Source organism: Hyaena hyaena, unplaced genomic scaffold, assembly GCF_003009895.1.
Source record: "Hyaena hyaena isolate Hyena2069 unplaced genomic scaffold, ASM300989v1 scaffold_262, whole genome shotgun sequence".
Taxonomy (NCBI): Eukaryota; Metazoa; Chordata; class Mammalia; order Carnivora; family Hyaenidae; genus Hyaena; species Hyaena hyaena.
In genome coordinates this window covers 2008170-2025581 of record NW_024080895.1, presented here as the reverse complement: position 1 = coordinate 2025581, position 17412 = coordinate 2008170, and the positions used below count along the sequence as shown (strand labels likewise).

The 17412-nt window shown below is 39.7% G+C and overlaps 1 long non-coding RNA gene across 1 annotated transcript in view; it reads left to right on the top strand.

The window, feature by feature from the left end:
• LOC120240813 overlaps positions 1–10885 on the top strand; it is a 105560-nt gene extending 94675 nt beyond the window's left edge. The window contains exon 3 of the long non-coding RNA XR_005530727.1: positions 10613–10885. This is a non-coding gene — a long non-coding RNA (uncharacterized LOC120240813). The remainder of the gene's footprint in view (positions 1–10612) is intronic.
• The last annotated feature ends 6527 nt before the right edge of the window (positions 10886–17412 follow it).

Sequence of the window (17412 nt, the reverse complement as noted above, 5' to 3'; positions counted from 1 at the left end):
AAACCAGCTGGCACATAGGGTACTGGTGGCTTCTGATGCAATCTCATTGTCATACTCCATGGTCATGATATAATATCAAGTAATGCTATTTTCAGTATATTATATAGAGTAATATCCAGGTAGCTACTCAACTAAAAGAAAAAAATCACTGTAGTTAATGCTCAGTGCATCTTGGGTTATCTTGTTTAATAGTTTTTCAAGGTAATGAAATGTCCTCCATCTATTGCATCATTATTTAGGTTTTTATGTACCGACATTTGTCTCTCCTTCTAAGGCAGAGACTTTTTTTTTCCTAAGTCAGCACATGGAAAACATTGACAGTTTCTTGACTATTAAGTATAAATTAACTTTTCCAGGACTCATTTTAAATGCCATTTTATTCTAAACGCCCTTAATGTTATTATTATTAATAATAACAGAAGTTATGTTTATTGGACATTTGCCATGTACCAGGTGCTCTTCCTTACATTATTGCTTGAGCTCACAGCAGTCTCCACATTAGTGATTATTATCCCTCTTTCTGTAGTTGAAGAAACCACCCAAGGTCACACAACTACAGAGGAACTCTTCTACGTTTGTCTACTTCTGTTTTGAAAGATCTGATGGGAGTCTGTCAAGCTTTCTGCTTCTGTATAAGTGAGGGATGATAAGGCAAGAAAGATCCCATGCATGGCCTGGCTATACTGTACAGGACACATGAAGGCACAAGGTTAAGAGATAGACAACTTTTAAAACCTCTGTGTTTTCTGAGGGATATTTATGAGTTTGGAGGTGAGTCAAGAATGAAACAGCCAGTTGCAGAGAACTATAATCAATGCTCTGAAACTCAGCAGAAACAGCTTAAACAGAGGAAAGAGAGTTCCAATTTAGATTCGCCCTTTCCAAAGCAGGCAATAATAGAGGAACACACTGACTGCCAACCACAGGTTTGAAGCATGTGATGTCAGGACCAACCCTCCCTGGCAAACCCAACCTTATCCCAGACTAATTTTTAAATGCTTATGCTTTATTGGGCATTATTATTAGCCTTACTGTGGTAGAATAAACCCAGGTTTCAGTCAGAGCAGGCCTGAGAGCAGCTTAAGTATGGTTCTCCATTCTGTACCTCCCTCCCACTCTCTTTCCATCACTGCCTGCAGATCAGCCTAATAATAGTTCTAACTGCCATTGGTAGACTTCACCCCAGTCTACAAGGTCTTTTCACATAGTTTATTTCATCCAACCTTGTGAAATAAGTATAATTAGTAACCCCATCTTAAATCAAATCACACTGTCAAGAAGGATCCAAATTTTCTGGGTCGGAGACCAAATGAAAGCCTACCAGAGAAAGGGTACCACATGATTATCATTTGATCTACCCCCCATCTCAGACCTCAGGATTAAAATTAATAACAATTTATTGGATTTAATGATGTCCTACCATAATCCACCCACCTCCAATAAAAATATATCTCAGTCCCGTAGGACTACCCCTTTAACATCTTGTAGTTTAATTTCACTCACTAAAGTTTGTAGAGAGCATTATTCTCCATAAGTTTCTCCTTTTTCACCAACACAAATGAGTATTAGTGAATAAATCCTCCTACATTTCTAGGGTAGTCCTGGGATTGATTTTCACTGCTTAGTTATGAACTGTTCAGAGAGATAGCATTTATAAAGCATATGCATATCCTGAGTACTCTTAGTATCTACAATATGGGCTAGAGTACTCATTCTTACTATCAGGATAGAAGCTCATTCTCTATAAACATAGCTTCCCTTCACCTGGAAGTGAAAAAGGAGGAGAAGAATTTGCAATTACTGTGAGCACTACTTAGGTTAATGGTTAGTAATTCAAGAACCAGTTATCCAGTGTGTGGATTTTTTCTGCTCCTACACTACCTCCCTCTTATTGTCTACTGGACATTTTCACTATTCATCATCATCTCCTGCAGGGGGTATCAAAGAAAAAGAGTGGAAGTGAGATTCGAAATACAATTTCAATGTATTATTATTAAACACCTACTCTGCACCAGACAGTGAGATGGATATGCAGTCCTAAATGAGTCATATATGACCCCTGCATGTGGGTTACTGTGATAAATGCTGCACTAAAGATATGTATAAAGCACTACAAGAACGCTGATGAAAGAGCAGTCAGCCTAGAAAGGAGGGAAGCAAGTGAAAGCATCAGAATTTTAAAATGATGCTTCTGCTGGAACTTGAAGTAGCTGGAAGTTGAAGAGGGAATAAGAGGGAGGGGTGGGCATGGGGAGAAAACAGAATGAATGGGGGGAAGCAGGAGTACTGTCAGTGGAGCTTACAAGTGTGCACATGCTCTGTTCTGTGCAGCCCTAATGGATACAGATAAAGAGTGAGAAATGACACTGGGATGATTTCATGAAGGGCTCTGTGGGTGATAACCATACATCCTTTTGTCTGACATAGTCTGAATTTATGGCACAGTTTAATTTGCTATATTAGTGAACTATTATAGCACCCCCCCCTTACTCTCAAAATAGTTGGGCAATAAATTTTATGGCCATGTGTGTCAATCTAAGGCACATATGTCTTCACTCTCCCACCTGCATCCATGACAGACATTACTAAATTATCATGGTACAAATTCCTGGTAGGGCCTAGTTTTGTCTTCAGATTCCTATTGAAAATATCATTCTAGTCAGCAATATAGACTGGAATTATACCTTTCGTGCTACAGGCCTGAGAGGGTATAACCTGGCAACTCACAGACTCTGTCTTGATTATATTTGTATTTTGTTCAGCCCATGAAGGATTTCTTAAAATTGTAAACCAACATTTACTGTCAGGATATTTAACTTAGAAATCTGTATATTTGGGGACGCCTGGGTGGCTAAGTCGGTTAAGCGTCCAACTTCGGCTCAGGTCATGATCTCAAAGTTCGTGGGTTCAAGCTCCACATTGGGCTCTGTGCTGACAGCTCAGAGAGCCTGGAGCCCGTCTTCAGATTCTGTATCTCCCTCTCCCTCTCACCCTTCCCTGCTCACACTGTCTCTCCCTGACTCTCAAAAATAAATAAGAAACATTTTTAAAAATGCTTTAAAAAAATCTGTATTTCTGGCGTTAGCTGAGAAATGGAAAAACTTAACAACATAGGACCCCTTTTCTACAATAGTGACAATTGACTAAAGCTGAATTGTAGATATCACCATTTGTCCTATAGCTACCTGGGGTTATTAGCGTCCAAGATGTCCCCAGTAATCCTTGCTTCATGGTATCCATTCCCTCCCATGCTGTACCACATTTGGTATGTGTTACCAACAGAATAGGAGAGAATGATACTATTTCACTTCCAAGGCTAGATCACAAAAGACCCTGTGACTCTACCTCTCTTAGATGACTTGCTCTGGAGGAAATCTGCTCACATGTTGTGAGAAGAGGCCCACATGGTGAGGAAGTAAAGACCTCAGCCAACAGCCAAGTACGTAAACCTTTTTGGAGTGGGTACTCCAGCTCCAGTCAAATATTCAGATGACTAAATTCCCCCATCAACCTATTGACCTCAAGCTTATGAAAGACCTGAACCAGAACCACTCAGTTAAGCTGCTCCAAGATTCCTGATTCTCAAAAACTGTGTAAGAGAGGGAAGTTGTTGTTTCAAGATACTGTTTGGGGGCAATATGTTACACAGCAATAGAGAGCTAATATACCAACACAATTGCTATTCATACAATCTACTTCTACCAATTATGCTACCTATATAACTGTAAAGAAGTTAAGATTACTATTGTAGAGAAAAAAATGCTAAGGATTTTAAGAAAGAAAATGGTTTTCATTGCAGTAAAAACAGGTGGAAAGAGGGCCATGTGTCATCCAGATGAGGTAGCACTTGGCAATGGCATCTCTGAAAAGAGTCAGAGGGAAGCTCAAGATGAAGCTTAATTTCCCAAAAAGCTCTAGATTTGCAAGACAGCACAATAGAGATGTGATATGGAATCATGTCTAGGAGAATAAACTCTAGATTCTAGAGTCAGAACATGTGACTTACAATCCCCATTATATAAATATATCATATAATTTTGGTAAGTCACTTAGCCTTTTAGTTTCTTTATCTGAGAAATGGGATTGGGAATGCTCCCAACTGCAAATAACTGCCCACCTTCTCACTAGCTGGGAGTATAGTGGCAAGCAATTGCTGGGGAAGATTTAGCTGTTCAACAATGTCAGCAGGATCCCAGGGTCTTTCTACCTTTCAACTCTTCCTTTCTTAGCATATTGGCTCATTGCATTGTGTTTTCAAGACAGCTAATGTAGTTCCATCACATTTATACTAAAGGAGCTCCAGCCATCACATTTACACCTAAAGCAGAAAGAAGTAGGGGTAGGCTGAGAGCTTTAACTACGTGTGTCCTGTTTCATCAAAAAAGAGCAGAGCTTCCCACAAGCCTGCAGCAGACTTCTGCTTACATCTCATTGGCTAAAGTTGGATCACAGAGCCACCTTAGCAGTGACGGAGACTGAGAAAATAAGTATTTAGTTGGATACACTGACACCCCTAGCAAAACTGGGTTCTATTAGCAAACAGAAGAGAAGTAAATGGATATTGGGTATTTAATTGCTCCAGCTGGTACAATCAACTTCAGAATATTAATACCAGGGTTAAAATAAGCTGAAGTGGGGGTACTTGGGTGACTCAGTCAGTTTAACGTCTGACTTCGGCTCAGGTCATGATCTCATGATTTGTGGCTTCAAGGCCCACGTAGGGCTCTGTGCTGACAACTCAGAGCCTGGAGCCTGCTTCAGATTCTGTGTCTCCCTCTCTCTCTACCTCTCCCCCACTTGTGTTGTCTCTCAAAAATAAATAAATGTTAAAAAAATTATTTTAAAAAATAATAAGCAGAAGCACCTGGCATGTAATAAATGCTCAACAGATATAGCTCTTGAAATTATAACAGTCCAGGAACAAAATGATTCAACTCTAAACTAGGACATTGCATAGGGAATAATTTTGAGACCTAGTTGAGCTAAAGGTCTTGAAAACAAAAGAGATAAAACTATTGGTGGGGGGAGGGGGACTTGGTTTTAATTGTGTTTATTACTTTTATTCCTCCTTTCCCTTATAACCACAGAAATGTCTGTTTTCCACATTGTCATCTTTTTTAGTTCTAATTATTTTATAATTGTCTACCTTTGTTAGAATTCAAGTACTTTATTATTTTTAACATCTAACTAAAGGAAACATAAAATGTGAGTTCTTAAATCTACTTGATTAAAAAAACCTCCTACAGCAACTTTAACTCTAATCCTAATTAATAGCCTGCACAATTATATAATCACATAATGCTAGGCACTATGATCTACTCTTAGCATATATTTGTTTTAGATACAGCTTGCCTAGCTGAAGAAGTAAAAATACTTCCTATGTGAAGTAGTAATATTAATTGCACCATTATAGCCACATGACATTCAGTGTTTACAGAACTAGCAGGTAACACGCTCTGAGAAACCAAACTGCACATTTTGCTGAATCCATCTCAAGGCACTTTCAGGGTGGATCAAACAATTGATGGACCCACCATATGTTTTCCTAACCGTGGAGAATGGTTTAGGGGCCAGGATCCAAAACCATTGGCAGCTATGTAATTGCATAGTGTTAGAGACAAGAGAGGTAAGTGGCATGGGATATAGATTGAAAAGAAAAGGAAGGAACTGGAATATGATACCCCCACTCCAAACACTCATTACACCCTTCCCACACCACCCCCCCCAAACACACAAAAATTCTCTAAAATTTGCTTAGTAAGGGGAAAAGAAGGAAACAAAATTGCAGAAGAGAGCCTTCCAAACTCTTGTTAGATATGGGCAGTGTCTTTTAGCTGTTCTGAATTTTTCCATTTTTTACAATAAATACGTATTGCATTTATAATTGGGGGGAAGAAAAAGGACAGAACATTATACAACTGGACAGGAAAGGAGTACATAGGATAAATTCCTCTTCTTCTGTGGCCAGAGGTCAAGGCAATTCTTCCCTCTCCCTCCATGAAGCTTGAGTTTTGGCCCCAAGTATGAAATATCATTCCCTTTACCTTTCACAGCTTCAGTTCATGATAAACTTTGGGTCAGCAGTTACACGACTGGCCTGGAATGATTTCACACTGCAGCTTGCAGCACCAGCCTCCGGGTGACGAACTGGAGCTAATGACTCTGTAAGCAGCTTCTGGTCAGGCCACACAGCAGAGCTGCTGCAGAGAACTCTCTTTTCTGTTGTTTCTGATTAGATCGGTTCACATTTTTTGAGGCTTTTTTTTTTTCTTCAAGAAGACAAGGGTGTCTCATTGAAGCTTCAGGGAAATGATTGAATTTTAATGGAATCTAATTGGCTCCCATGGTTATCTCAGAGGAGCTGTGGTCATAAAAGTTAATTAAATTAGATTCATTTGCATATTCAAGACCATTCTCTTCCCTCACTTTAAAACCAGAGAGAGAAGATGAGTCTCTCCTCCCCTGCATAGGACACACAGCAATGTCCAGATCGTTTCCTTTGTGTACTTGGAATTAGTCAGAGTGGTAGGTTGTTTTTTAATCCTCTTGCTTAGCTTGTATTCTCCACATATTTTAGGTGTGTGTCAATGTAAGAGTTAAATAGGTATTCATTGCAGTTCTCGCTTTGAAATATGGAACCAGTCCTTTATAGAATGAGCTTTGCTGTGCTTAGAGCCTGAAGTAATTTTCTAGACAAAAGGTAAATTCATAATGTTCAGTAGAAAAGGAACTAGTAACATTTTCAGCCACAGGACTGGCTAGAAGCATCTCCCATTTGCGTGTATGGTTTCGTGCTTATTGACAACAACCGTGTCTATAGCTTTCTTAGGGGTCAGAGGAATGGAATGACTGGATCCTAAGAGGATGTCTAGTCTACCCAGCTGCCTGTGGTAAGCCTAAAATAACCAGCCGAAATGGAACTCTAGCCTGTTTTCTGAAGCCTCGAGGGAAGGCTTCCTCCTCTGTAATCCAACCCATTTTTAACAACCCTTAACATCATACCAGAAAGCATTCCCTTACGTCAAACCTATATCCACTTTGCTGCTGACTTACTGTTTATTCTCACATGCAGGGCTGATGTGGGTGATCAAACTCAGTCCCTCCTCCCTGCTCATTTGTACATTTCTTTGGAATTGCAACTGGGTAATGATATTAATCCACTGCCTCCATCAGTCTCTATGGATTAAGGCATCTGCCCTTCTCCCATTGGCAACTGTTGCCTATTGATGTAGGTAAAGGTATATCATTAACTTCATTCTCCTCGTCATGAGAAGACAGGGTTGATTTTGAAGACTTTTATTTCTTTAATGAACACAAATGTGCCAGACCCAGTGCTAAGCTCTTGGGAAATAATGGTGGATAGGAAATACCTATTTCCTGTTAGGAGAGAGCTTTCTCTCCTGCATGGAATTCAGACATAATTCAAGTAGTCACAAGTGAGATGAGAGTTACCAAGACGTTTAGGTGACTAAAACATCACACAACAATCTGAGCTAACAGGCTGGGAAGACAGGAAAGCTTTCTGGACATAGTGATGTTTCACCTGAAACTTGAAGATGACTAAGATTTACCAGCGTGAGAAGAGTATTCGTGGCAGAGACAATGGCATATGCAAAGGCCCTAACAGGAGAAAGAGAATGGCCCATTTGAGGATTGGTGCTGAAGTTCAGACAGCAGGACAGAAGCTGGGGAATAGTCAGACATCACTCATGTACTCTACCTGCTCAGCTGTGGGAGGATTAAGCTAGGACTGAAACTCAATGCCCTAGGCCAGCTTTTACAGTTTGAGAACTTAGAGCCCCTGGATCCTTAGAGACAAGAGTCAGGCACCTGGAGAAAAGATGGAAGGAAAAGACCCTACTTACACACCCAGACAGCCTTTTTTGTTCTAGAGGCCAGATAGATTGTTCTATCTAGAGGCTAGATAGATTGTTCATTACCACAATAGATATAGCTAACTCCAATTCACTTTTAAACAAGTCTGGGCAAGTTCTACAAGTGTCCTCACAATCCCCATGAACCTGACTGTCTATCAGGACTCCCCAACCCCATGAAATAGCATACATAGCACAAGAGCAGCAGTCAGCTCTCAAGGGATTAAGGTGCTGTGTATGAAGTCTTTAGCAAGTTGAGCCTTCAGGGTCTCCAACCCATCATCTGTAAGGTAAGGAGTTTAGGTATGGTCCCTCCTTCACTCACGTTCTAGAGTCATTTAGCAACAATAGTCCCCACACGGTTCTTTATTTCATTCTTAAGTGGGTCATATTATTACTGAGCTAGCCTACATTTGGGAGTGGAGAAGGAGTTATTCAGACACAGAGGCAGTCCTCTCTCTAATTCACTTGGGGGGGGGGGGTTGAATTGTTTTATTGTGGTAAAATATATGTAACATAAAATTTACCATTTTAACCATTTTAAGTGTACAATTCAGTAACATTAATTACATTCACAATGTTGTATAGCCATCACCACTAGATAGTTCCAAAACTCTTGCACTCCAATTCACTTTTTTTTTTACAATGAGGATAATTTCTTTTTTTCTCCAGTTTTATTGATAAATGATTGACATATAACACTGTGTTTAAAGTATACAACATAATGGCTTGATTGATATACAATACTGTATTAAAGGTATACAACATAATGACTTGACAGAATAATGACTCAATATATGTTGAGAAATAATTACCACAATAGATATAGCTAATTCCAATTCACTTTTAAACAAGTCTGGGCAAGTTCTACAAGTGTCCTCACAATCCCCATGAACCTGACTGTCTATCAGGACTTCTGACCTCGAGACCTTGAGAGGTCAGATACTGCTTTTAAAGCAAATGACACTTCTTACTTCTTGTATAAAAATGTATACAAAGGGTAAAAAACAGTAGAGTTAACTGCTAGGTAGTTCAATCCTCTCCTTCTGCCATGAGATAAGTCATTTTGTTCAAGATCATAGTACTTAGTACCCAAAATTTACTGAGCCTCGTCTATGTGCCTAGCACTAAGCTGGTTGCCTTGCACATGTCATTTGACAGGTAGGTCATATTATTCCCATTTTACAGATAAGGAATCAACTATGGTGGGACCAGACTTTCTTTTTTTTTTTTTAAGTTTATTTATTTTGAGAGAGAAAAAGATAGTGTAAACAGGGGAGAGGGAGAGAGAGAGAGAGAGGCTTGCAGGCTTCGCACTTTCAGCACAGAGACTGACATGGGCTTGAACTCACAAAACCATGAGATCATGACCTGAGCCAAAATCAAGAGTTAAATGCTTAACTGACTGAGCCACCCAGTTGCCCCTGATGGGACCAGATTTTTGACCCATATTAGTCTGCTTTTAAGATTTGGTTCACCCCTCTATACCTAGTTGCTTCTCCTAGGCACCTAGAGGGAAGACGTGAAGAGGGCATTTTGAAAAATGAAGAAAAGCAAAGGCAGACAAAAATTAAATTTAAGTTCATTCAGAACTTACTCAGATTTGTGGTTGGTTTTGTCACATATGTTCTAGTTTCTCCAATTCAGTTTTTCTTATCTCTCTAGCCTATGGAATTGATGGTATTTACTGATCCACATTTCAAGGATGGCATGTGACTCAGTTACTTAAGAAAATCCTTAGAGCAGCAGGGTGCTTAGCAGGCAGGAAGGGTTAAGAGGCCAAGGAAGGGCTGAGCTCCCCGCACCTCAGATTCTGACACAGAAGACCAGGAATAATGAGGCCAGATGAACTGCTCACTCTCCAGAAATCTTTGCTATGAGTCTCAATAGAAATTGTCTCAGGTGAATTAATGTTAAGAGTTCAGATTTTGTTTTCTTTTTTCCCTTAACAGGTGTGCTGTGAGGCTTCAAAGCAGAATGGGTTAAAAATAGTATGACAATAGCCAGTGTGACAATAGCATAATAGAAGGAGTGTGGTGAATTATACAAGAGGACTGCATAAAAAAATGTAAATAAGAGCAGAGGCAGGGGCAAGGGCACTAACACCATGGAATCTTTAAAAGCTCAAAATGAAACCATAGTGTGATATCATTAAATAAAAAAGAAATCTAGGGTTCCAAAGTATGAAGACTTTTAAATAGAAATGTTTGTCCCCCAGGGTACAGGCAGACATCATTATCGTGCCCTGCAGGGCCTTTCTGGCTTGCCTCTCCAGCCTCACCCCTCTGCCACCATTGACTACTCTCTAAAGAATTACTTGGATACCCTTCATTTGTTGTCATGCTCTCTAGCTCCCTCGTTAGGCCTTACTTTCCTTCTCTGACAAGTCAGAGTAGGTTGGATCTCCCAGTTATACCTTCTAACAGCTCCATGCTAACTTTGTCATCCTTATAAATATTGCTCACCATCCGCTTTCTTACTAGAAGATCTGCTCTCCCAGGGCAGGGTCCATATCTGCCTTGTTTATGGCTATGTTGCCAACCCTAGCACAGCTATGAATAAATGAATGAATGTTGGTAGCCATCTAGGTTTCAAACTGCCTAACCTCATGACATTTAAAGAAAACAATTGCTTCTACAGTTCATGTATTATGTCAGAATTTAACTAGAGAACCAGAACCAGTATAAGGTTTGTTTTAATCTACCCATTTAGTTATTACATGGAATTGCCTTACACAGTTGTAGGAGCTGGCTACAAGCCTGACATCCACAGCGCCAGCAGGCAGAAAGCAGAGATCACAAGCAGGATGGGACCTCACAAGAGTGAAGTTGGTGGTAAGAACATCTTACAGAAGCCAGAGCTCTCGGTCCTGGAGTTGAACACATACACTTGGCCCAAAACTCAGTGAAATTGAATGAGGATCCTGCTGGAATGGAAAGCAATTTCAGGCCCAGCTGCTGCTTCACACCAACAAGGCAAATCAGCAGATCAGCAACAACATGAGTTTTGTCCCAGAGCATTAAAAAAAAAAGATTTTACAACTTTCCTCTGCTCTGCTGTGTGGACTTTATGACATCATGAAGGGTCTAAATGCTCCCTGGGGGTGAAAGGAATTGGATGAAAGTGTCAAAGGCACAAACTTCCAGGTATAAAACTGGGGATGTCATGTACAACATGTTGACTTTGGTTGATACTGCTATATGGCATATTTGAAAGTTATTAACAGAATAGATCCAAAGAGTTCCCATCTCAAGAAAAATTTTTTTTAATTTTTTGTATCTATATGAGATGATGGATGTTAACTAAGCCTACTGTGGTAATCATTTCACACTATATATAAATCAAACCATCATGCAGTACAACTTAAACCTTATCCAGTGCTGTATGTCAGTTATATCTCAATGAAACCAGAGGAACTTTCCACTGATTAAATAGCCTGGAACAATATCCCTTTGGTTAATTTAAAATCAACTGAGTAGGGACTTTAATTACATCTGCAAAATCCCTCCACAGCAACACCTAGACTGGTGCCTGGTTGAACAATTGACAGTGGGAGTGTGTGAGCTACAAAAACAGTTGCTGCCACCCTATCATTTTCCAATTTTTGCAAAAGAAATCTCCTTTGTAGTCCACTATAGCCAGAGACATACTAGAGAGGGAATTCTGGAGGATGTAGTTCAGCCTAGCCAAGTGGACACATCACAAAGCCATCACAGGTCACATGATAGGACAACTATCTCCTAACCTCCAGTCTGACCCTGAATGAAAGAATCAGTGACCGAAACTAGCAACATTCATTAAGTGGGAGGGATCACTTTGCTAGCAGAAATAGTGTTGATCCTGCAGCAGCAGAGAAAAAGAGTAAACCTGAATAGGAGTATAGAGCCAACCACCCATAGAGGAGCATGTTCTCAAGAAATAGAAGAGGTGTAAGGGAGCTCTGATAGCCAAAACAGTGGGTGGTAAGAATATATTTCTATCAAAAACTGGGGAAACTCCATTCCAAGTTTCCAAGCTGGAATATAGGTGTTCATCAATTAAAGTTTTTTGAATGAATTAATCAAGCAATCAATGCCTCCTAAGTCATCTATTAAGAAAAGCTTAAGGCCTTAAATGAAACTATGGTGATAAATAAGACACACTGTCCTCACCTTATGGAGGGTTCCTAGGGTTGGAAGGTATACAATGATCAAACGGCTCAGGCTATAGGCCAAGAGTTCTCTTAAGATCCTTGAGCTAAGAAAAAGTTGTCAAATTGGCTGTCCTCAGTCCCTTAGTGCATACTAGATACTTCTGTGTTGCCATTCTGCCTTGCCACAGCCACACACACATAGGACACAATAGGCTGTGTGCAGCTCCCAACACAAAATTAGGAGAGAGAGCTGAACGTCTAGTTGACAGTGACAATCTGAGGATTACAGAAACCTAGGTATGACTTATCTTGAATAATCAATGATTGAATCATGTGCCTTTAAGCTTAGCCTATACCAAATGCCTCTGGGAAAGTTTAAGAAAAAAACTCAGAATTTGCTCTCTGGCTTAGAGTGATTGAATTATGCTGTGGGCTATGGTAAATTCATAGCAGTGCTAAAAATAGATGAAGGGCAGTTCAGTAACCCCGGGGAATTTTATCTGCCTCATTCATGCTTCCAGAGATACTGCTTACGTAAAGCCAAAATAAGCACAACTAAAAGGGCATTGAGGAAGATTGATAAAAGGTGATGATTCAAATAGAAACCAAGAAAACAAGCAAGCAGTTAACAGCAAAGATCAGGACCAGTCCCTGTTGCAAAGATCTGAGCAATAGATGGGTGTATGAAGATGACACAGCATCTTGAACTTTCTAATAGTTTCTAAAGGCAAATTTAGAAACTCTTTCTGGAGAAAGCCACAGCCTCCAGCTGTTCTTTCTCTATACATTCAGGCATAGACCCTCATCACAGTCTCTCGGGGATTCACACTTCACACTGGCAGAGCACACTCATCATCTCTCCTAGAAATACTCCTCCTTGACCTCCAGGCAGAGCACCAGAAAGTCAATTGAGAACCGTTTTTAAAAGTTACTCAAGCACCTCAGAGATAATAAGCAAAGATACCAAAAAGTTCCAGGAGCTCCACTTGGCCAAATTTACCACCAAGTTATTTTAATATATAAGTGGTTTTTAAAGGAAATCATTTATCATAAGGTTGCAGGAAAGTTCTTCTCCTGGTCTCTGACTGCCTGTGCAAAGAGTCTGAGATTGTCTGGAGTAGCTCTAAGAGGCTGGAAATTTAGTTCATGGTCAAGTATGTCAGTGTTTTAAAACATTCTAACAAACCCAACAGCACCATCTGTAAGGACTGCATAATTTGCAAGATTTCTTGCTAAATCAGCTGGCCAAATGCAAAGCCAATTGCTTTGGCTTCTGTACAACACCGTGCTGCAGCCGGGAAGTATTTTAAGTGGATAATGAGTAGTCTCTTCTCTCAATGACTATGTTCAAATAACTTCCACTGCCTAAAATATGCAAAGTTCCTAGTCGAGGCTGCCTTAGGAACTTCTGCCCCTTAACTCAGAATTTTAATCTTCATGGTGGGGGGAAGGGTCTAGATTCCCCCTCTCTATCAATATTTAGGAAAGCAATGACTAGCAAAGACCTCATATACTTCTTAGCTAGCACACGTATGCAACAGCACCTGTGCATGTGTGTGTGTGCACACACACACGAACTCAAACACACAGCTCACATCAGTTCTGAGATATGCAAGGCTTACATCCTCATCCAAGAATAGCAGCCAAGTCTTTCATTTACTTAGTTACAATATCTTCTCTAAAATTATTATTTGGGTACTCCAAATGGCTTTTTTAAATGAGGAAACATAGGTAGAAAGTATTTATCTTCCTTTTTCTTCTGAGAAATGTAGTTATCCATTGGCTATCCATGGAAAGTATTCTCTCTCTCCCAAGTGGCAAAACAGATGGAAGTTCCTTCTGTGAAGAAACCAAACTCTATACTCTTTATATGCAACCTCCATTATCTCCATCTCTATAATTTAAGATATCAGTAGACATGCAATAAATGCTTGTTTGAATTTTTAAGTGAGCCCCTCCCCCAAGTTACTTTATAATCTTACTGCTTTACCTGTGGTCCACAGACAACACCACCAGCATCGTGAGCTTGTCAGAAATGTAGACTCACACCCCAGACCTCCTGAATCAGAATCTACATTTTAATAAGATTTCCAGGAGACTGATAAGCACATCAGGGTCTGGGAAGCACTATTTTAGGACATATCTTGATTTGTACACTGAGACTATTAATCTGGTAAGTTCTGTCACTCCTTGAAGATCACGTCTTGCCGTCGAGGACACTTTTGTGGAAGCACTGAATAATATCTGACTTCATTGGCATTAACAGTGTGTCAGGAGTAGAGGGCACATAGTTAACATGATGACAGGAGTTACAGAGCTAGTAAAATGCAGAGTTAGGTCAGAATTCCACCTGGCTTCTGGGTCCACATTTTCCATCTCTGGGCTGCAGAGCCAGCTGCTGCTGCTCAGCAGGAGCATTGGCAGCCTGTAGGGACTGGCAATTTTATGGAACTCTCCTCTCCCATGTCCTACAGGATGTGTAACATCCCTATCTAATACCCACTAAGTGCAAGGATACGCACAGTATCCTGATAACCTGAGTACCGCCCCCCCACTAACATTCTAGATACCCATGAGGGAGGAGGGGGAGGGGGCCTGGCTCACACAGAACCAGTGTGTTATAGCTTCATGTAATGATTTTTGAGAAACTCGTTTTCTGGGATTTGTTTCTTTCTTCCAATGTTTAAGCTATTTATAAAATTCTTTGACATTTTACATTTTATTTTTCATTCCAACAGAAGGCTAGAACTATTGAGTATCTACTCTATGCAGTCTAAAAGATAAGGTCCTTGCCTGCCAGCAGCTGACCATCTGGTTAAAGAAATTAGGCCTTAGCAATTCAAGAAATCAGGCCAAGTAATTCATTAAATCTAGAAATGACAACAACAACAACAAAAAGACCTAGATTCATATTCTGACTTTATATCACTTATTACTTGTGAGTCCACTGGTATTCTCTAAGCCTCAGTTCTTCCATCTGTAAAATGAGAGTATTATTAAACAATGTATAAATTGGCATAGAAATTGCCAACACAGAGACTAAAGTGTGACGTGTGCTTAGTAAGTGTGAGCCACTGCTATCACTCACCACCTCCTCCCAATCAGGGAAGATATAAGACAAAAATGAGGTGGGGAAAGGGTGTACATAAGAGAAGAGAGAGCATTCTAGATAGGAGGCACAGCCTAAGGAAGAAACTGTACAGGACTCACAAACTGGATGAAGTGAAGGGTACAGGTCAAGGAGTTATGAGAAGTGAACATGTGGAAGAAAAAACAAGTTTGCATTTGCAGAGAATCTCCTGGGGATTTCTGAATTTCTTTAGTATCATGACTTTCTAAGAAATGAAAAAAAAAAGTTAGCCTACAGAAAAGTTTAACTTCTACACCAATGAGCATAGATGTATCTATTACCAGTCATTGTCTTTAAGTAGAAATAAATACATGGCACTGCTATGGGATATATTTAAAACTTTTACTTAAATTCAAAATCTGTCATCTAATTTATTTCCAATTTCACTAAATGCCTTTTAAGTCCAGACCTGGGCTGAATCACATAGCTGATAAATAAGTATCCATATAGGAATATATTTAGTTCTTCAAGTTTATAAAGTCCACAATTTCAGCATAAAAGAGGATAGAAAGGAACCCCAAAATATCTTAAAACCCCCAAGAAGCTATTCCACTACTAGTGAGTTCATACAGCTTGCTGAAGCATTCTTATTACTGCTGCTCATTAGTAAAAGTACTATAACACCCAGCAGAAAAGAATAATTAGCAAATCAATTAATTAAGGTTCTATCGACACTCCTCTTTCCACCCCCAGTCACATCTTTTTTGTAAATAAGCTTTGTTGCCTACATTAGAGTCATTAGCTCTCCATATGTAAATAATAATGTCCTTTGATTTAAACTGATTAAATATCAGAGAACAAATTTCAATCTACTCTTTCTGATCTAGCCAGGACATTAAAAACACAGATCATTATTGTTTTACTTAACTTAGCAAATTCAACACAACTGTATACACTTTTGAATTCACTGATTTCCAGATTCACCTTTCCTCCTGAGGATATTAGCCAGAATGCTATCTTTAGTTATAACACACACACACACACACACACACACACACACACACACACACACAAATACTATAGTAATTAAAGAAACCACCCATTTCCTTCCCCCCTAAGTTCCAGGAAGCTATGTTATTTCTGTGGACCAATTTCTATTTGCCAACTGTTCTCAAGAGCTTTTAACGGAAAATGAAATGTACTAGAAGCCATTCTCCAAATGACAGCCAAGAACACATCTCCTAGTGTCTCCTCCCTTCAGAGGAAAAAGCAAAAAATGTTTGTGTGTATTTGAGACCTTTACATTTAGAATTTTGTTAAATTCTGAAATATTTAAAGCCCCACAGCCTCTTGAAATGTTTGAAGGAATCTCTAGTTTCTAAAGTTAGCTAGATTCTTTGCAACATTCACCTCTTATTTTGGCTCCTCTAATTATCCCTTTTAACTTAATGCTGGTTATTTTTATTTCTTCCCATCTTCCCTCAGACCACATTGTTTACAACTGGATAAAATACATATATATATTTACATATATTCTCAGTGGTAACTTTTCATTATGTTCCCCTCCCCCATTTACCTTGGCAGGGGGGCCAGGGGTTGGGGATTTACAGGGGTTTTTGGCTTTTTTTTTTTTTTTAATCATTTTCCTTCTTCAGTCTAAACAGAATAAATTATCCATATAACCTCCAACAAACAACTATTTCCCTCTCCTCAAACTTTGGTCTTATTATAACATAAATTAGATAATAGCTCAACCAAGAGTCACATGTGGATCATTTCATCCTGAGACGGGAGATGGAGAGCGCTTATTCAGATCCAAGGCAGATATCTTGTGTTACCCAGAAGGGAGCCAAGGCAAGACAGATCCACACAGCAATTCCCCACTCTCCAGTCTTTTTTCTCTCTGTCCTGGTCCTTCATAAATCCTCCCAGAAGGCCAGATTATTTTGTTAGAGAAGATCCCAACTGCCTAAAATCCCAAGCAGGACAAAAGCCTAAACAAAGTTTATATAACTGATACTTATTTTACTCATTACAACCACCACAAAAAATAATCTCCCCTTCCTGCTTCTCAGATGATGCCCTTTACTTCCTGTCCAGGTCAGATTCCTCTGCTGGAGGGCTCTGCTTCCTGCTGCCTTAGAGCATGCTTCATTTCCTGTGAACTTGTGCCAGTTTTCCTCACGGGCTCCTTACCCTGTCACACCATTTGTTTATCTCTTGCTCGCTCCTGACGCCTTCTGCACTTACCTCCTAGGCCTGACATTCTCTCCCGGTTCTTTGACTGCTCACCAGCTTCACCCTTCCTTAAAACCATCTTTTTCACAGAAGTCATT